The sequence below is a fragment of the Callithrix jacchus genome, chromosome 4 (assembly GCF_049354715.1).
Source record: "Callithrix jacchus isolate 240 chromosome 4, calJac240_pri, whole genome shotgun sequence".
Lineage (NCBI taxonomy): Eukaryota > Metazoa > Chordata > Mammalia > Primates > Cebidae > Callithrix > Callithrix jacchus.
The window spans coordinates 178,057,086-178,079,840 of NC_133505.1; positions in this window are offsets into that span (position 1 = coordinate 178,057,086).

The following is a 22,755-nucleotide window of genomic DNA, read 5'->3' on the forward strand; positions in this document are numbered from 1 at the left end:
TACTCCAAAACAGAGTAGAATAGAACAGTGTATATATTTTCTGACAGATTATATTCAGAGTAATTTTGCTTCAAACATTCGGGTGCCTAGATAATATTTAGATTTCTCTCGATTCGCGTAAAATTAGAATTTCGGTATTTTACATGAGAGAGCATATTGAGTTGGTGTATATACTCAGTAAAAGAGTAGAAAAGGGCATTGTATATTTTTTCTGACAGATTATATTCAGAACAAATTTGCTTTAACATTGGGGTGCCTAGATAATATTTAGATTTTTTTCGATTAACTTAAATATTGAATTTTTTTATTTTACATGAGAGAGCATATGGCGTTTGTGTATATATTCGAATAAAGAGTACAATCGGGTATTGTATATTTTTTCTGACATATTATATTCAGAGCAATTTTGCTTTTAACATTGGAATGCCTAGATAATATTTAGATTTCTTTCGATTTGCTTAAATATAGAATTTCTGTATTTTACATGAGAGAGCATATGGAGTTGGTGTATATACTACAAAACAGAGTAGAATAGGGCATTGTATATTTTTTCTGACAGATTATATTCAGAGCAATTTCTTTTTTTACATTGGGGTGCCTAGATAATATTTAGATATTTTTCGATTCACATAAAATTAGAATTTCGGTATTTTATATGAGAGAGCATACTGAGTTGGTGTATATACTCCAAAACAGAGTAGAATAAAGCATTGTATATTTCTTCTAATGGACTATATTCAGAGCCATTTTCTTTTAACTTTGGGGCACCTAGATAATATTTAGATTATTTCGATTCGCTTAAATATAGAATTTCTCTATTTTACATGAGAGAGTATACGGAGTTGGTGTATATACTCCAAAACAAAGTAGAATAGGGCATTGTATATTTTATCTGACTGATCATATTCAGAGCAATTTTGTTTTTAACATTGGGGTGCCTAGATAATATTTAGATTTTTTCGATTCGGGTAAAATTAGAATTTCTGTATTTTACATGAGAGAGTATATTGAATTGGTGTATATACTCCAAAACAGAGTAGAATAAGGCATTGTATATTTTTTCTAATGGACTATATTCAGAGCCATTTTCTTTTAACTTTGGGGCGCCTAGATATTATTTAGGTTTTTTTCAATTCGCGTAAAATAAGAATTTCAATATTTTACATGAGAGAGCAAATGGAGTTAGTGTATATTTTCGAAAACAAAGTATAAATGAACATTGTATATTTTTACTGACATATTATATTCAGAGCCATTTTGCTTTAAACATTGGGGTGCCTAGATAATATTTAGTTTTTTTTGGTTCACGTAAATTTAGAATTTCTGTATTTTACAAGAGAGAGCATATTGAATTGGTGTATTTACTACAAAACAGAGTAGAAAAAAGCATTGTGTAATTTTTCTGACAGATTATATTCAGAGCAATTTTGCTTTAACATTGGGTTGCCTAGATAATATTTAGATCTTTTTCGATTTGCTTAAATATATAATTTCTGTATTTTACATGAGAGAGCATATTGATTTTTGTATATACTCCAAAACAGAGTAGAAAAGGTCATTGTATATTTTTTCGGACAGATTATATTCAGAGCAATTTTGCTTTTAACATTGGGGTGCCCAGATAATATTTAGATTTTTTTGATTCACATAAAATTAGAATTTCGGTTTTAACATGAGGGAGCATACTGAGTGGGTGTATATACTCCAAAACATAGTCGAATAAGGCATTACATATTTTTTCTAACTGACTTTATTCAGAGCCATTTTCTTTTAATTTTGGGGCGCCTAGATATTGTTTAGATTTTTTTCGATTCGTGAAAAATTAGAATTTCGGTATTTTACATGAGAGAGAATATTGAGTTGGTGTATATACTCCAAACAGAGTAGAAAAGGGCATTGTATATTTTTTCTAAGAGATTATATTCAGAGCAATTTTGCTTTTAACATTGGGGTGCCTAGATAATATTTAAATTTTTTTTATTCATGTAAAATTAGAATTTCGGTATTTTACATGAGAGAGTAGACTGAGTTGGTGTATATAATCCAAAACAGAGTAGAATAAAACATTGTATATTTTTTCTGACAGATTATATTCAGAGCAATTTTGTTTTTAACATTGTGGTGCCTAGATAATATTTAGATTTTTTTGATTCGGGTAAAATTAGAATTTCGTTATTTTACATGAGAGAGCAAACTTAGTTGGTGTATATACTCCAAAACACAGTAGAATATGGCATTGTATATTTTTTCTAAGAGACTATTTTTAGAGCCATTTTCTTTTAAATTTGGGATACCTAGATATTATTTAGATGTATTTTGATTCGCATAAAATTTGAATTTCGGTATTTTATGTGAGAGAGGATATCTAGTTGGTTTACATACTCCAAAACACAGTAGAATAGGGCATTGTATATTTTTTCTGACAGATTATATTCAGAGAAAATTTGCTTTTAATATTGGGGTGCCTCGATAATATTTAGATGTTCTTCGATTCGCGTCAAATTAGTATTTCGGTATTTTACATTAGACACAGTATTGAATCTGTGTATATACTACAAAACAGTAAAAAATAGCAATGTATATTTTTTCTGACAAATTATATTCAGAGCAATTTTTTTTTTAACATTGGGTTGCCTAGATAATATTTAGATATTTTTCGATTCGCTTAGATATTGAATTTCTGTATTTTACATGAGAGAGCATATGGAGTTGGTGTATATACTCCAAAAAATAGTAGAAAAGGGCCTTGTATATTTTTCCGACAGATTATATTCAGAGCAATTTTGCTTTTAACATTGGGGTGACTAGATAATATTTAGATTTTTTTCGATTCATGTAGAATTAAAATTTCGGTATTTTACATGAGAGAGTATACTGAGTTGGTGAATATACTCCAAAACAGAGTCGAATAAGGCATTGTATATTTTTTCTAACAGACTATATTCAGAGCCTTTTTCTTTTAAATTTTAGGTGCCTATAGATTATTTAGATTTTTTTCGATTCACGTAAAATTAGAATTTCGTTATTTTACATGAGGGAGCATTCTCAGTTGTTGTATATACTCCAAAACAGAGTATAAAACGGCATTGTATATTTTATCTGACAGATTATAATCAGAGCAATTTTGTTTTTAACATTGGGGTGCCTAGATAATATTTAGGTTTATTTCGATTCATGTAGAATTACAATTTCGGTACTTTACATGAAAGAAAATACTGAGTTGGTGTATATACTACAAAACAGAGTAGAAAAGGTCATTGTATATTTTTTCTGACAGATTATATTCATAAAAATTTGGCTTCTAACATTGGGGTGCCCAGATAATATTTAGATGTTTTTCGATTCGCTTAAATACAGAATTTCTGTATTTTACATGGGAGAGCATACTGTGTTGGTGTATATACTCCAAAACAGTGTAGCATAGGTCATTGTATATTTTCTCTAAAAGAATATATTCAGAGCAATAGTGTTTTTAACATTGGGGTGTCTAGATGATATTTAGATTTTTTTGGATTCATGTAAATATACAATTTCTGTATTTTCCATGAGAGAGCATATGGAGTTAATGTATATATTCCAAAACAAAGTAGAATAAAGCATTTTATATTTTTTCTGACAGATTATATTCAGAACAATTTTGTTTTTAACATTGGGGTGCCTAGATAATATTTAGAATTTTTTTGATTCACGTCAAATTTGAATTTCTGTTTTTTACATGAGAGAGCCTACTGAGTTGGTGTATATACTCCAAAACAGAGTACAATAAGGCATCGTATATTTTTTCTAACAGACTATATTCAGAGCCTTTTTCTTTTAACTTGAGGGCGCCTCGATAATATTTATATTTTTTTCGATTCACGTAAAATTAGGATTTCGGTATTTTATATTAGATAGCATACTGAGTTTGTGTATATACTCCAAAACAGAGTAGAATAGGGCATTGCATATTTATTATGACAGATTATATTCAGAGAAATTTTGTTTTTAACATGGGGTGCCTAGATAATTTTAAGGATTTTTCAAATCGGGTAAAATTAGAATTTCTGTATTTTACATGAGAGAGCATATTGAGTTGGTGTATATACTACAAAACACAGTAGAAAAGGCATTGTATATTTTCTCTGACAGATTATATTCAAAGCAATTTTGCTTTTAACATTGTGGTGCCTAGATACTATTTAGATTTTTTTCGATTCACGTAAAATTAGAATTTCTGTATTTTACATGAGAGAGCATATAAAGTTGGTATATATACTCCAAAACAGAGTAGAATAGGGCATTGTATATTTTCTCTGGCAGATTGTATTCAAAGCAATTTTGCTTTTAACATTGTGTTGCCTAGATACTATTTAGATTTTTTTCGATTCACGTAAAATTAGAATATCTGTATTTTACATGAGAGAGCATATAAAGTTGGTGTATATACTCCAAAACAGAGTAGAATAGGGCATTGTATATTTTTTCTGACAGATTATATTCAGAGCAATTTTGTTTTTAACATTGGGGTTCCTAGCTAATATTTAGATTCTTTTCTCTTTAGGTAAATTCAGAATTTCAGTACTTTACAACAGAGAGCATACTGAGTTGGTGTATATACTACAAAACAGAGTACAATATGGCATTGTATATTTTTTCTGACAGATTATATTTAGAGAAATTTTGTTTTTAACATTAAGGTGCCTAGATAATATTTAGATTTTTTTGATTCGGGTAAAATTAGAATCTCTCTATTTTACATGAGAGAGCATATTTAGTTGGTGTATATAGTACAAAACAGAGTCAAAAAGGGCATTGTATATATTTTTTGACAGATGATATTCAGAGAAATTTTGCTTTTAACATTGGGGTGGCTAGATAATATTTAGATTTTTTTCCATTCACGTAAATTTAGAATTTCGGTATTTTACATAAGAGAGAATATAAAGTTTGTGTATATACTCCAAAAGAGAGTAGAATAGGGCATTGTATATTTTTTCTGACAGATTATATTCAGAGCAATTCTGTTTTTAACATTGGGGTGCCTAGATAATATTTAGATTTTTTTTAATTTACGTAAAATTAGAATTTCTGTTTATTTCATTAGAGAGCATACTGAGTTGGTGTATACACTCCAAAAAAGAGTAGAATAAGTCATTGAATGTTTTTTTTAACAGACTATATTCAGAGCCATTTTCTTTTAACTTTGAGGCACCTAGATATTATTTAGATTTTGTTCGATTCGCATAAAAATAGAATTTCGGTATTTTACATGAGAGAGCATACTGAGTTGGTATATATACTACAAAACAGAGTAGAATAGGGCATTGTATATTTCTTCTGACAGATTGTATTCAGAGCAATTTTGTTTTTAACATTGGGGTGCCTAGATAATATATAGATTTGTTTCGAATTGCTTAAATATAGATTTTCTGTATTTTACATGATCGAGCGTACTGAGTTGGTGTATTTACTCCGAAACAGAGTAGAATAGGGCATTGTATATTTTATCTGACAGATTATATTCAGAGCAATTTTGTTTTTAGCATTGGGGTGCCTAGATAATATTTAGATTTTTTTGATTCACGTAAAATTAGAATTTCTTTATTTTATATGAGATAGCATATTGAGTTGGTCTATATACTCCAAACAGAGTAGAAAAAAGCATTGTACATTTTTTCAGACAGATTATATTCAGAGCAATTTTGCTTTTAACATTGGGGTGCCTAGATATTATTTAGATTTTTTTTCTATTCACGTAAAATTAGAATTCCAGTATTTTACATGAGAGAGCATACTGACTTGTGTATATACTCCAAAACAGAGTAGAATAAGGCATTGTATATTTTTTCTAACAGATTATATTCAGAGCCATTTTCCTTCAACTTTGGGACGCCTAGTTATTAGATTTTTTTCGATTCGCGTAAAATTAAAATTTCGGTATTTTACATGAGAGAGCATATTGAGTTGGAGTATATATTCCAAAACAGAGTAGAAAAGGACATTATATATTTTCTCTGACAGATTATATTCAGAGCCATGTTGCTTTTAACATTGGGGTACCTAGATACTATTTAGATTTTTTTCGATTCACGTAAAATTAGAATTTCGGTATTTTACATGAGAGAGCATACTGAGTTGGTGTATATACTCAAAAACAGAGTAGAATAAGGCATTGTGTATTTTTTCTAACAGACTAAATTCTCAGTCATTTTATTTTAACTTTGTGGGCCCTAGATATTATTTAGATTTTTTTCGATTCACGTAAAAGTAGAATTTCGGTATTTTACATGAGAGAGCATATGGAGTTGGTGTATATATTCCAAAGCAGAGTAGAATAGGGCATTGTGTATATTTTCTGACATATTATACTCAGAGCAATTTTGTTTTTAACATTCGGAAGCCTAGATAATATTTAGATTTTTTTCGATTCGCTAAATATAGAATTTCGGTATTTTACCTGAGAGAGCATATTGAGTTGGTGTATATACTCCAAAACAGAGTAGAAAAGGATATTGTATATTTTTTATGACAGAATATATGCAGAGCAGTTTTCCATTTAACATTGTGTTGCCTAGAAAATATTTAGATTTTTTTCGATTCGCTTAAATACAGAATTTCTGTATTTTACATGAGAGAGCACATGGAGTCTGTATATACTGCAAAACAGAGTAGAATAGGGCATTGTATATTTTTTCTGACAGATTATATTCAGAGCAATTTTGCTTTTAACATTGGAGTGCCTATATAATATTTAGAGTTTTCTCTATTCGCCTAAATATAGAATTCCTGTATTTTACATGAGAGAGCATATGGAGTTGGTGTATATACTCTAAAACAGAGTAGAATAGGGCATTGTATATTTTTTCTGACAGACTATATTCAGAGCAATTTTGCTTTTAACTTTGGGGTGCCTAGATAATTAGATTTGTAAAGATTCAGGTAAACTTAGAATTTCTCTATTTTACATGGGAGAGCATACTGAGTTGGTGTATATACACCAATACAGAGTAGAATAGGGGATTGAATATTTTTTGTGACAGATTATATTCAGAGAAATTTTGTTTCTAACATTGGGGTGCCAGATAATATTTAGATTTTTTCGATTCGTGTAAAATTAGAATTTCGGTATTTTACAAGAGAGAGCTTCCTTAGTTGGTGTATATACTCCAAAACAGATTAGAATAAGGCATTGTATATTTTTTGTAACAGACTATATTCAGAGCCATTTTTTTTAACTTTGGGGTGCCTAGATATTATTTCTATTTTTTTCAATTTGCGTAAAATTAGAATTTTGGTATTTTACATGAGAGCGCATATTGAGTTGCTGCATATACTCCAAAACAGTACAAAAGGGCATGGTATATATTTTCTGATAGATTATATTCAGAGCAATTTTGCTTTGAACTTTGAGGTGCCTAGATAATATTTAGATTTTTTTAGATTCACGTAAAATTAGAATTTCTCTATTTTACATGAGAGAGCATACTGAGTTGGTGTATATACACCGAAACAGAATAGAATAGGGCATTGTATATTTTTTCTGACAGATTATATTCGGAGCAATTTTGTTTTTAACTTTGGGGTGCCTAGATAATATTTATATTTGTTTCAATTTGCTTAAATATAGAATTTCTGTATTTTACATGAGAGAGCATATGGAGTTGGTGTATACGCTCCAAAAAAGAGTAGAATAGGGCATTGTATATTTTTTCTGACAGATGATATTTACATTGCGGTGCCTAGATAATAATTAGATTTTTTTTCATTCGGGTAAAATTAGAATTTCTGTATTTTACATGAGAGAGCATACTGCGTTGGTGTATATACTCCAAAACAAAGTAGAATAAGTCATTGCATATTTTTTCTAACAGAATATATTCAGAGCCATTTTCTTTTAACTTTGGGTGTCTAGATGTTATTTACATTTTTTTCTATTGGTGTAAATTTAGAATTTCGGTATTTTACATGAGGGAGCATACTGAGTTAGTTTATATACTGTAAAACACAGTAGAATAAGGTATTGCGTATTTTTTTAACAGACTATATTCAGGGCCATTTTCTTTTAACTTTGGGGTGCATAGATATTATTTAGATTTTTTTCGATTCACGTAAATTTCGAATTTCTGTATTTTACCTGAGAGAGCATATTGAGTTGGTGTATATACTACAAAAGAGAGTAGAAAAGGGCAGTTTATATTTTTTCTGTCAGATTATATTCAGAGCAATATTGCTTTTAACATTGGGTTGCCTAGAAAATATTTAGATTTTTTCGATTCGGGTAGAATTAGAATTTCTGTATTTTACATGACAGAGCATATTGAGTTGGTGTTTATACTACAAAACAGAATAGAAGAGGGCTTTGTATATTTTTTCTGACAGATTATATTCAGAGCAAGTTTTCTGTTAACATTGGGGTGCCTTTATAATATTTACATTTTTTTAGATTCGCATAAATAAAGAATTTCTGTATTTTACATGAGAGAGCATATGGAGTTAATGTATGTACTTCAAAACAGAGTAGAATAGGGCATTGTATATTTTTTCTGACAGATTATATTCAGAGCGATTTTGTTTTTAACATTGCGGTGCCTAGATAATACTTAGATTTTTTTCGATTCGCATAAATACAGAATTTATGTATTTTCCATCAGAGAGCAGACGGAGTTGGTGTATATACTCCAAAACAGAGTAGAATAGGGCATTGTGTATTTTTTCTGACAGATTATATTCGGAGCAATTTCCCTTTTAACTTTGGGGGTGCCTAGTTAATATTTAGATATTTTTCGATTCACTTAAATATAGAATTTCTGTATTTTACATGATAGAGCATACGGAGCTGGTTTATATACTTTAAAACAGAGTAAAATAGTGCATTTTATATTTTTCCTGACTGATTATATTTACAGCAATTTTGTTTTTAACATTGGATTGCCTAAATAATATTTAGATTTTTTCGATTCGGGTAAAATTAGAATTTCTGTATTTTACATGAGAGAGCATATTGAGTTGGTGTATAAACTACAAAACAGAGTAGAATAGGGCATTGTATATTTTCTCTGACATATTATATTCAGAGCAATTTTGCTTTTAACATTGGGGTGTCTAGACAATATTTATATTTATTCGATTCTGGTAGAATTAGAATTTTTGTATTTTACATGAGAGAGCATATGGAGTTTGTGTATATACTCCAAAACAAAGTCGAATAAGGCATTGTACATTTTTTCTAACAGACTATATTCAGAGCCATTTTTGTTGAACGTTGGGGCGCCTAGATATTATTTAGATTTATTTCGATTCGCGTAAAATTACAATTTCTGTATTTTACATGAGAGAGCATATAGAGTTGCTGTATATACTCCAAAACAAAGTAGAATAGGGCATTGTATATTTTTTCTGACAGATTATATTCATAGCAGTTTTGTTTTTAACATTGGGGTGCCTACATAATATTTTGATTTTTTGATTCGGGTAAAATTAGAATTTCGCTATTTTACATAAGAGAGCATACTGACTTGGTGTATATACTTTAAAACACAGTAGAATAAAGCATTGTATATTTTTTCTGTCAGATTATATTCAAAGCAATTTTTCTTTAACATTGGCGTACCTACATAATATTTAGATTTTTTTGATTCGGATAAAATTCGAATTTCTGTAGTTTACATGAGAGACCATATTGAGTTGGTGTATATACTACAAAACAGAGTAGAAAAGGGCATTGTATATTTTTTCTGACAGATTATATTCAGAGCAATTTTGTTTTTAACATTGGAATGCCAAGACTATATTTTTATTTTTTCGATTCGGGTTGAATTTGAATTTCTGTATTTTACATGAGAGACCATATGGAGTTGGTGTATATACTCCAAAACAGAGTAGAATAGAGCATTGTATATTTTTTCTCACAGATTATATTCAGCGCAATTTTGCTTTTAATATTGGGGTGCTTAGATAATATTTAAATTGTTTTTGATTCGCTTAAATATAGAATTCCTGAGTTTTACATGAGAGAGCATATGGAGTTGGTGTATATACTCCAAAACAGAGTAGAATAGGGCATTGTATATTTTTTCTGACAGATTATATTCAGAGCAATTTTGCTTTTAACTTTGGAGTGCCTAGATAATATTTAGATTTTTTTAGATTCACGTAGAATTAGAATTTTTCTATTTTACATGGGAGAGCATACTGAGTTGGTGTATATACACCAAAACGGAGTAGTATAGGGGATTGAATATTTTTTGTGACAGATTATATTCAGAGCAATTTTGTTTTTAACATTGGGGTGCCTAGATAATACTTATATTTTCTTTGAATCGCTTAAATATTGAATTTCTGTATTTTACATTAGAGAGCATATGGAGTTGGTGTATATACTCCAAAACAGAGTAGAAAAGGGCATGGTATATTTTTTCTGACAGATTATATTCAGAGCAATTTTGTTTTTATCATTGGGGTGCATAGATAATATTTAGATTTTTCGATTCGGGTATAATGAGAATTTCGGTATTTTACATGAGAGAGCGTACTGAGTTGGTGTATATACTTCAAAACAGATTAGAATGAGGCATTGTATATTTTTTCTAACAGACTGTATTCAGAGCCATTTTCTTTTAACTTTGGGGTGCCTAGATATTATTTATATTTTTCTCAATTCGCGTAAAATTAGAATTTCGGTATTTTACATTAGAGCGCATATTGAGTTGCTGCATATAATCCAAAACAGAATAGAGAAGGGCATTGTATATTTTTTTAGACAATTATATTCAGAGCAATTTTGCTTTTAACTTTGGGGTGCCTAGATAATATTTAGATTTGTTTAGATCCACGTAAATTTAGAATTTCTCTATTTTACATGAGAGAGCATACTGAGTTGGTTTATATACACCAAAAAAGAGTAGAATAGGGCATTGTATATTTTTTCTGACTGATTATATTCAGAGTAATTTTGTTTTTAACATTGGGGTGCCTAGATTATATTTAGATTTTTTCGATTCGGGTAAAATTAGAATTTCATTATTTTACATGAGAGAGCATACTGAGTTGGTGTATATACTGCAAAACAGAGTAGAATAAATCATTGTATATTTTTTATTACAGACTATATTCAGAGCCATTTTCTTTTAACATTGGGGCACCTAGATATTCTTTAGGTTTTTTTCCATGCACGTAAAATTAGAATTTCAGTATTTTACGTGAGAGAGCATATGGAGTTGGTGTATATACTCCAAAACAGAGAAGAATAGGGCATTATATATTATTTCTGACAGATTATATTCAGAGAAATTTTGCTTTTAACCTTCGGGTGCCTAGATAATATTTAGATTTTTTTGATTCGCTTAATTATAGAATTTCTGTATTTTTCATGAGAGAGCATATTTAGTTGGTGTATGTACTCCAAAACAGAGTAGAATAGGGCATTGTATATTTTTTCTGACAGATTGTATTAAGAGCAATTTTGCTTTAAACTTCGGCTGCCTAGATAATATTTAGATTTTTTTAGATTCACGTAAATTTAGAATTTCTCTATTTTACCTGAGAGAGCATACTGAGTTGGTGTATATACACCAAAACAGAGTAGAATAGGGGATTGAATATTTTTTGTGACAGAGTATATCCAGAGAAATTTTGTTTTTAACATTAGGGTGCCTAGATCATATTAGGATTTTTTCGATTCATGTAAAATTGGAATTTCGGTATTTTACATGAGAGAGCATACTGAGTTGGTGTATATACTCCAAAACAGATTAGAATAAGGCATTGTATATTTTTTCTAACAGACTATATTCAGAGCCATTTTCTTTTAACTTTGGGGTGCCTAGATATTATTTATATTTTTCTTAATTTACGTAAAATTGGAATTTCGGTATTTTACAGGAGAGCACTTATTGAGTTGCTGCATATACTCCAAAACGGAGTAGAAAAGGGCATTGTATATTTTTTCTGACAGATTATATTCAGAGCAATTTTTCTATTAACTTTGGGGTACCTAGATAATATTTAGATTCATTTAGGTTCACGTAAATTTAGAATTTCTCTATTTTACATGAGAGAGCATACTGAGTTAGTGTATATACACCAAAACAGAATAGAATAGGGCATTGTATATTTTTTCTGACAGACTATATTCGGAGAAATTTTGTGTTTAACTTTGGGGTGCCTAGATAATATTTATATTTGTTTCGATTCGCTTAAATATAGAATTTCTGTATTTTACATGAGAGAGCATATGGAGTTGGTGTATATACTCCAAAACAAAGTAGAATAAGTCATTGTATGTTTTTTCTAACAGACTATATTCAGAGCCATTTTCTTTTAACTTGGTGCGTCTAGATGTTATTTACATTTTTTTCGATTTGCGTAAATTTAGAATTTCGGTATTTTACATGAGGGAGCATACTGAGTTTGTGTATATACTGTAAAACACAGTAGAATAAGGTATTGTATATTTTTTTAACAGACTATATTCAGAGCCATTTTCTTTTAACTTTGGGGTGCGTAGATATTATTTAGTTTTTTTCGATTCACGTAGACTTAGAATTTCGGTATTTTACATTAGAGAGCATATTGAGTTGGTGTATATACACCATAACAGAGTAGAAAAGGCCATTGGATATTTTTTCTGACAGATTATATTCGGAACAATTTTGCTTTTAACATTGGATTGCCTAGATTATATTTAGATTTTCTCTATTCGCTTAAATATAGAATTTCTGTATTTTACATGAGAGAGCATATGGAGTTGGTGTATATACTCCAAACACAGTAGAATAGGGCATTGTATATTTTTTCTGACAGATTATATTCAGAGCAATTTTGCTTTTAACTTTGGGGTGTCTAGATAATTTTTAGATTTTTTTAGATCCACGTGAATTTAGAATTTCTCTATTTTACATGAGAGAGCATACTGAGTCGGTTTATATACACCAAAAAAGAGTAGAATAGGGCATTGTATATTTTTTCGGACAGATTATATTCAGAGCAATTTTTTTTTTAACATTGGGGTGCCTAGATCATATTTAGATTTTTTCGATTCGGGTAAAAGTAGAATTTCGGTATTTTACATGAGAGAGCATACTGAGTTGGTGTATATACTCCAAAACAGAGTAGAATAAGGCATTGTATATTTTTTCTTACAGACTATATTCAGAGCCATTTTCTTTTAACTTTTGGGCGCCTAGATATTATTTAGATTATTTTCAATTCACTTAAAATTAGAATTTCGGTATTTTACATGAGAGAGCATATTGAGTTTGTGTATATACTCCCAAACAGATTAGAATAAGGCATTGTATATTTTTTCTAACAGACTATATTCAGAGCCATTTTCGTTTAACTTTGGGGTGCCTAGATATTATTTATATTTTTTTCAATTCGCATAAAATTATAATTTCTGTATTTTACATGAGATCGCATATTGAGTTGCTGCATATACTCCAAAACAGAGTCGAAAAGGGCATTGTATATTTTTTCTGACAGATTATATTTACAGCAATTTTGCTTTTAACCTTGTGGTGCCTAGATAATATTTAGATGTTTTTCGATTCGCTTAAATATAGAATTTCTGTATCTTACATGAGAGAGCATATTGAGTTGGTGTATATACTCCAAAGCAGAGTAGAATAGGGAATTGTATATTTTTTCTGACAGATTATATTCAGAGCAGTTTTGTTTTTAACATTGGGGTGCTTTGATAATATTTAGATATATTCGATTCGGGTAAAATTAGAATTTTTGTATTTTACATGAAAGAGCATATTGAGTTGGTGTATATACTACAAAACAGAGTAGAAAAGGGCATTGTATATTTTCTCTGACAGATTATACCCAGAACAATATTGTTTTACACATTTGGGTGCCTAGATAATATTTAGATCTTCTCTATTCGCTTAAATATAGAATTTCTGTATTTTTCATGAGAGAGCTTATGGAGTTGGTGTATATACTCCAAAACAGAGTAGAATATGGCATTGTATATTGTTTCTGACAGATTATATTCAGAGCAATTTTGCTTTTAACTTTGGGGTGCCTAGATAATATTTAGATTTTTTTAGATCTATGTAAATTTAGAATTTCTCTATTTTACATGAGAGAGCATACTGAGTTGGTTTATATACACCAAAAACAGGTAGAATAGGGCATTGTATATTTTTTCTGACAGATTATATTCAGAGCAATTTCTTTTTTAACTTTAGGGTGCCTAGATCATATTTAGATTTTTTTCGATTCGAGTAAATTTAGAATTTCTGTATTTTACATGAGAGAGCATACTGAGTTGGTGTATATACTCCAAAACAGAGTAGAATAAGGCATTGTATATTTTTTCTTACAGATTATATTCAGAGCCATTTTCTGTTAACTTTGGGGCACCTAGATATTCTTTAGGTTTATTTCCATTCACGTAAAATTAGAATTTCAGTATTTTACATGAGAGAGCATATGGAGTTGGTGTATATATTCCAAAACAAAGTAGAATAGGGCATTATATATTATTTCTGACAGAATATATTCAGAGCAATTTTTCTTTTAACCTTCGGGTGCCCAGATAATATTTAGAATTTTTCGATTCCCTTAAATATAGAATTTCTGTATTTTACATGAGAGAGCATATGGAGTTGGTGTATGTACTCCAAAACAGAGTAGAATAGGGCATTGTATATTTTTTCTGACAGATTATATTCAGAGCCATTTTGTTTTTAATATTGCGATGCCTAGATAATATTTAGATTTTTTCAATTCGGGTAAAATTAGAATTTCTGTATTTTACATGAGAGAGCATACTGTATTCAGAGCCATTTTCTTTTAACTTTGGGGTGCCTAGATATTATTTAGATTATTTTCAATTCACTTAAAATTAGAATTTCTGTATATTACATGAGAGAGCATACTGAGTTGGTGTATATACTCCAAAACAGAGTAGAATAAGGCATTGTATATTTTGTCTAACAGACTATATTCAGAGCCATTTTCTTTTAACTTTCGGGTGCCTAGATGTTATTTACAGTTTTTTCGATTCGCGTAAGTTTCGAATTTTGATATTTTACATGAGGGAGCATACTGACTTGGTGTATATACTGTAAAACAGAGTAGAATAAGGTATTGTATATTTTTTTTAACAGACTATATTCAGAGCCATTTTCTTTTAACTTTGGGTCGCGTAGATATTATTTAGATTTTTTTCAATTCGCGTATAATTAGAATTTCGGTATTTTACATGAGAGAGCATACTGAGTTGCTGTATATTCTCCAAAACAGAGTAGAGTAAGGCATTGTTTTTCTTATCTTACAGACTATATTCAGAACCATTTTCTCTTACCTTTGGGGTGCCTAGATATTCTTTAGGTTTTTTTCCATTCACTTAATATTAGAATTTCTGTATTTTACATGAGCGAGCATATTGAGTTGGTGTATATACTTTAAAGCAGAGTAGAATAGGGAATTGTATATTTTTTCTGACAGATTATATTAAGAGCAATTTTGCTTTTAACATTGGGGTGCCTAGATAATTTTTAGAGTTTTTCGATTCGGGTGAAATTAGAATTTTTGTATTTTACATTAGAGAGCATGTGGAGTTGGTGTATATACTCCAAAATAGAGTAGAATAGGTCATTGTATATTTTTTCTGACAGATTATATTCAGAGCAGTTTTGTTTTTAACATTGGGGTGCTGTGATAATAGTTAGATATTTTCGATTCATGTAAAATTAGAATTATTGTATTTTTCATGAAAGAGCATATTGAGTTGGTGTATATAATACAAAACAGAGTAGAAAAGGGCATTGTATATTGTCTCTGACAAATTATACTCAGAACAATATTGTATTCAACATTGGGGTGCCTAGATAATATTTACATTTTCTCGATTCACTTAAATATAGAATTTCTGTATTTTACATGAGAGAGCATATGGATTTGGTGTATATATGCAAAAACCGATTAGAATAGGGCATTGTATATTTTTTCTGACAGATTATATTCAGAGCAATTTTGTGTTTAACATTGGGGTGCCTAGATTATATTTAGATTTTTTTTGATTCGCTAAATATAGAATTTCTGTATTTTACATGAGAGAGCATATGAAGTTGGTGTATATACTCCAAAACAGAGTAGAATAGGGCATTGTATATTTTTTATGACAGATATGTTCAGAGCAATTTTTTTTTAACATTGGGGTGCCTAGATAATATTTAGATTTTTTCAATTCCGGTAATATTATAATTTCAGTATTTTACATAAGAGAGCATACTGAGTTGGTGTATATACTTTAAAACAGAGAAGAATAAGGCATTGTATATTTTTTCTAACAGACTGTATTCATAGCCATTTTCTTTTAACTTTTGGGCGCCTAGATATTATTTAGATTTTTTTCAATTCATGTAAATTTCGAACTTCTGTATTTTACGTGAGAGAGCATATTGAGGTGGTGTATATATTACAAAAGAGAGTAGAAAAGGGAGTTTTATATTTTTTCTGTCAGATTATGTTCAGAGCAATATTGCTTTTAACATTTGGTTGCCTACATAATATTTAGATTTATTCGATTCGGGTAAAATTAGAATTTCGCTATTTTACATGAGAGAGCATACTGCATTGGTGTATATACTCCAAAACAGAGTAGAATAGGGCATTGTATATTTTGTCAGACAGATTATATTCAGAGCAATTTTGCTTTTCATATTGGGGTGCCTAGATAATATTTAGATTATTTTCAATTCATGTAAAATTAGAATTTTGGTATTTTACATGAGAGAGCATACTGAGTTGGTGTATATACTCCAAAACAGAGTGGAAAAGGGCATTGTATATTTTTTATGACAGATTATATTCTGAGAAATTTTGCTTTTTACATTGGGGTGCCTAGATAATATTTAGATTTTTTTCGATTCGCTTATATATTGAAGTTATGTATTTTCTATTAGATAGCATATGGAGTTGGTGTGTATACTCCAAAAAAAGGTAGAATAGGGCATTGTATATTATTTCTGACAGATTATATTCAGAGCAATATTGTTTTTAACACTGGGGTGCCTTGATAATATTTAGATTTTTTTGATTCGGGTAAAATTAGAATTTCTGTATTTTACATGAGTGAGCATATGGAGTTGGTGTATATTCTCCAAATAAGAGTAGAATAGGTCATTGTATATTTTTTCTGAGAGTTTATATTCAGAGCAGTTTTGTTTTTAACATTGGGGTACCTTGATAATATTTAGATTTTTTCGATTCGGGTAAAATCAGAATTTCTGTATTGTACACGAGAGAGCATACTGAGTTGGTGTATATACTCCAAAACAGAGTAGAAGAAGGCATTGTAAATTTTCTCAAACAGACTATATTCAGAGCCATTTTCTTTTAACTTTGAGGCTCCTAGATATTATTTAGATATTTTTCGATTCGCTTAAATATAGAATATCTGTGTTTTACATGAGAGAGCATATTGAATTGCTGTATATAATCCAAAACAGAGTAGAAAAGGGCATTGTATATTTTTTCTGACACATTATATTCAGAGCAATTTTGCTTTTAACATAGGGGTGTCTAGATAATATTTAGATTTTATTCGATTCACGTGAAATTAGAATTTCGGTATTTTATATGAGAGCATATTGATTTGGTGTATAAACTAAAAAACAGAGTAGAAAATGGCATTGTATGTTTTTTCTGACAGTTTATATTCAGAGAAATTTTTCTTTTAACATTGGGGTGCCTCGATAATATTTAGACTTTTATCGATTCGCTTAAATACAGAATTTCTCAATTTTACATGAGCGAGCATATGCAGTTGGTGTATATTCTCCAAAACAGAGTCGAAAAGGGCATTGTATATTTTTTCTTACATATTATATTCAGAGGAATTTTGTTTTTAACATTAGGGTGCCAAGATAATATTTAGATATTTTCGATTCTCTTAAAGATAGAATTTCTGTATTTTACATGAGAGAGCATATGGAGTTGGTGTATATACTCCAAAACAGAGTAGAATAGGGCATTGTATATATTTTCTGACAGATTATATTCAGAGCAATTTTGTTTTTAACATTGGGGTGCCTAGATAATATTTAGATTTCTGCAATTCGGTTAAGTTAGAATTTCGGTATTTCACATGAGAGAGTATACTGAGTTGGTGTATATACTCCAAAATAAAGTAGAATAAAGCATTGTATATTTTTTCTAACTGACTATATTCAGAGCCATTTTCTTTTAACTTTGGGGTGCCTAGATATTATTTAGATTTATTTCGATTTGCGTAAAATTAGAATTTCGGTATTTTACATGAGAGAGCATATTGAGTTGGTGTATATATTTGAAAACAGAGTAAAAAAGGGCATTGTATATTTTTTCTGACACATTGTATTCAGAGCAATTTTGCTTTTAACATTGGGGTGCCTAGATTATATGTAGATTATTTTCGATTCGCTTAAATATAGAATGTTTGTATTTTACATGAGAGAATATATGGAGTTGGTGTATGTACTCCAAAACAGAGTAGAATAGGGCATTGTATATTTTTTCTAACAGATCATATTCAGAGCAATTTTGTTTTCAACATTGGGGTGCCTAGATAATATTTAGATTTTTTAGATTCGGGTAAAATTAGAATTTCTGTATTTTACATGATAGAGCATACTGAGTTGGTGTATATACTCCAAAATAGAGTAGAATAAGGCATTGTATATTTTCTCTAACACACTATATTCAGAGCCATTTTCTTTTAACTTTGGGGCGCCTAGGTATTATTTAGACTTTTTTTGATTCACATAAAATCAGAATTTCGGTATTTTACATGAGAGAGCATATTAACTTGGTTTATATACTATGATACAAAGTCGAAAAAGGCATTGTATATTTTTTCTGACAGATTACATTCAGAGCAATTTTTCTTTTAACATTGGGGTGCCTAGATAATTTATAGATTTTTTTCCATTCGCTTAAATACAGAATTTTTGTATTTTACATGAGAGAGCATATGGAGTTGGTGTATATACTCCAAAACAGAGTAGAATAGGGCATTGTATATGTTTTCTGACAGTTTATATTCAGAGCAATTTTGTTTTTAGCATTGGGGTGCCTAGATAATATTTAGATTTCTTTCGATTCGCTTAAATATAGACTTTCTGTATTTTACATGAGAGAGCATATGGAGTTGGTGTATATACTTCAAAACAGAGTAGAATAGGGCATTCTATATTTTTTCCGACAGATTATATTCAACGCAATTTTGTTTTTCACATAGGGTTGCCTCGATTATATTTAGATTTTTTCGATTTGTTTAAAATTAGAATTTCTGTATTTTACATGAGAGAGCATATTGAGTTGATGAATATACTACAAAGCAGAGTAGAAAATCGCAGTGTATATTTTTTCTGACAAACTATATTTAGAGCAATTTTGCTTTTAACATTGTGGTGCCTAGATAATATTTAGATTTTTTTCGATTTGCTTAAATATAGAATTTCTGTATTTTACATGAGAGAGCATACTGAGTTGGTGTAGATACTCGAAAACAGAGTAGAATAGGGCATTGTATATTTTTTCTGACTGATTATATTTCGAGCATTTTTTTTTTAACATTGGGTTGCCTAGATAATATTTAGATTTTTTCGTTTCGGGAAAATTTAGAATTTCAGTATTTTACATGAGGGAGCACACTGAGTTGGTGTATATACTCCAAAACAGAGTAGAATAGGGAATTGTATATGTTTTCTGACAGTTTATATTCAGAGCAATTTTGTTTTTAGCATTGGGGTGCCTAGATAATATTTAGATTTCTTTCGATTCGCTTAAATATAGACTTTCTGTATTTTACATGAGAGAGCATATGGAGTTGGTGTATATACTTCAAAACAGAGTAGAATAGGGCATTCTATATTTTTTCCGACAGATTATATTCAACGCAATTTTGTTTTTCACATAGGGTGCCTCGATTATATTTAGATTTTTTCGATTTGTTTAAAATTAGAATTTCTGTATTTTACATGAGAGAGCATATTGAGTTGATGAATATACTACAAAGCAGAGTAGAAAATCGCAGTGTATATTTTTTCTGACAAACTATATTTAGAGCAATTTTGCTTTTAACATTGTGGTGCCTAGATAATATTTAGATTTTTTTCGATTTGCTTAAATATAGAATTTCTGTATTTTACATGAGAGAGCATACTGAGTTGGTGTAGATACTCGAAAACAGAGTAGAATAGGGCATTGTATATTTTTTCTGACTGATTATATTTCGAGCATTTTTTTTTTTTTAACATTGGGTTGCCTAGATAATATTTAGATTTTTTCGTTTCGGGAAAATTTAGAATTTCAGTATTTTACATGAGGGAGCACACTGAGTTGGTGTATATACTCCAAAACAGAGTAGAATAGGGAATTGTATATGTTTTCTGACAGTTTATATTCAGAGCAATTTTGTTTTTAGCATTGGGGTGCCTAGATAATATTTAGATTTCTTTCGATTCGCTTAAATATAGACTTTCTGTATTTTACATGAGAGAGCATATGGAGTTGGTGTATATACTTCAAAACAGAGTAGAATAGGGCATTGTATATTTTTTCCGACAGATTATATTCAACGCAATTTTGTTTTTCACATAGGGTGCCTCGATTATATTTAGATTTTTTCGATTTGTTTAAAATTAGAATTTCTGTATTTTACATGAGAGAGCATATTGAGTTGATGAATATACTACAAAGCAGAGTAGAAAATCGCAGTGTATATTTTTTCTGACAAACTATATTTAGAGCAATTTTGCTTTTAACATTGTGGTGCCTAGATAATATTTAGATTTTTTTCGATTTGCTTAAATATAGAATTTCTGTATTTTACATGAGAGAGCATACTGAGTTGGTGTAGATACTCGAAAACAGAGTAGAATAGGGCATTGTATATTTTTTCTGACTGATTATATTTCGAGCATTTTTTTTTTTTTAACATTGGGTTGCCTAGATAATATTTAGATTTTTTCGTTTCGGGAAAATTTAGAATTTCAGTATTTTACATGAGGGAGCACACTGAGTTGGTGTATATACTCCAAAACAGAGTAGAATAGGGCATTGTATATTTTTCTAACAGACTATATTCAGAGCCATTTTCTTTTAACTTTGGGGCGCCTAGATAATATTTAGATTTTTTTCGATTCACGTAAAATTAGAATTTCGGTATTTTACATGAGAGAGCATATGGAGTTGTTTTATATACCCCGAAACAGAGTAAAATAGGGCATTGTATAATGTTTCTGACAGATAATATTCAGAGTAGTTTTGTTTTTATCATTGGGGTGCCTAGATATTATTTAGATTTCTTTAGATTCGCATAAAATAAGAATTTCGGTATTTTACATGAGAGAGCATATAGAGTTGGTGTATACACTCCAAAACAGACTAGACAAGGACATTGTATATTTGGTAAGACAGATTATATTCAGAGCAATTTTGCTTTAAACATTGCGGTTCCTATATAATATTTAGATTTTTTTCGATTCACGTAAAATTAGAATTTCTGTATTTTACATGAGAGAGCATACTGAGTTTGTGTATATACTCCAAAACAAAGTAGAAAAGGGCATTGTATATTTTTTCTGACAGATGATATTCAGAGCAATTTTTTTTTAACATTGGGGTGCCTAGATAATATTTAGATCTTTTCGATTCGCTTCAATATAGAATTTCTGTATTTTATAAGGGAGAGCATATTAAGTTGGTTTTTATACTTTAAAACAGAGTAGAAATGGGCATTGTATATTTTTTCTGACAGATTATATTCAGAGCAATTTTGGTTTTAACATTCGGGTGCCTAGATAATATTTAGATTTTCTTCGATTCACGTAAAATTACAATTTCTGTATTTTACATGAGAGAGCATACTGAGTTGGTGTATATACTCCAAAACAGAGTAGAATAAGGCATTGTATATTTTCTCTAACACACTACATTCAGAGCCATTTTCTTTTAACTTTGGGGCGCCTAGATATTATTTAGATTTTTTTTGATTCGTGTAAAATCTGAATTTCGGTATTTTACATGAGAGAGCATATTTACTTGGTGTATATACTACAAAACAGAGTCGTAAAAGGCATTGTATATTTTTTCTGACAGATTATATTCAGAGAAATTTTGCTTTTAACATTGGGGTGCCTAGATAATTTTTAGATTTTTTTCAATTCGCTTAAATACAGAATTTTTGTATTTTACATGAGAGAGCATATGGAGTTGGTGTATATACTCCAAAACAGAATAGAATAGGGCATTGTATATTTTTTCTGACAGTTTATATTCAGAGCAATTTTGCTTTTAACATTGGGGTGCCTAGATAATATTTAGATTTCTTTCGATTCGCTTAAATATAGAATTTCGGTATTTTACATGAGAGAGCATATTGAGTTTGTGTATATACTCCAAAACAGTGTAGAATAAGGAATTGTATATTTTTTCTTACAGATTATATTCAGAGAAATTTTGTTTTTAACATTGGGTAGACTAAATAATATTTAGATTTTTTTCATTTGGGTAGAATTAGAATTTCTGTATTTTACATGACAGAGCATATTGTGTTCGTGTATAAACTACAAAACAGAGTAGAAAAGGGCATTGTATATTTTTCGGACATATTATATTCAGAGCAATTTTTTTTTTAACATTGGATGGCCTAGATAATATTTAGATTATTCTCGATTCTAGGAAAATTAGAATTTCTGTATTTTACATGAGAGAGCATATGGAGTTGGTGTATATCCTACAAAACAGAGTAGAAAAGGGCATTGTACATTTTTT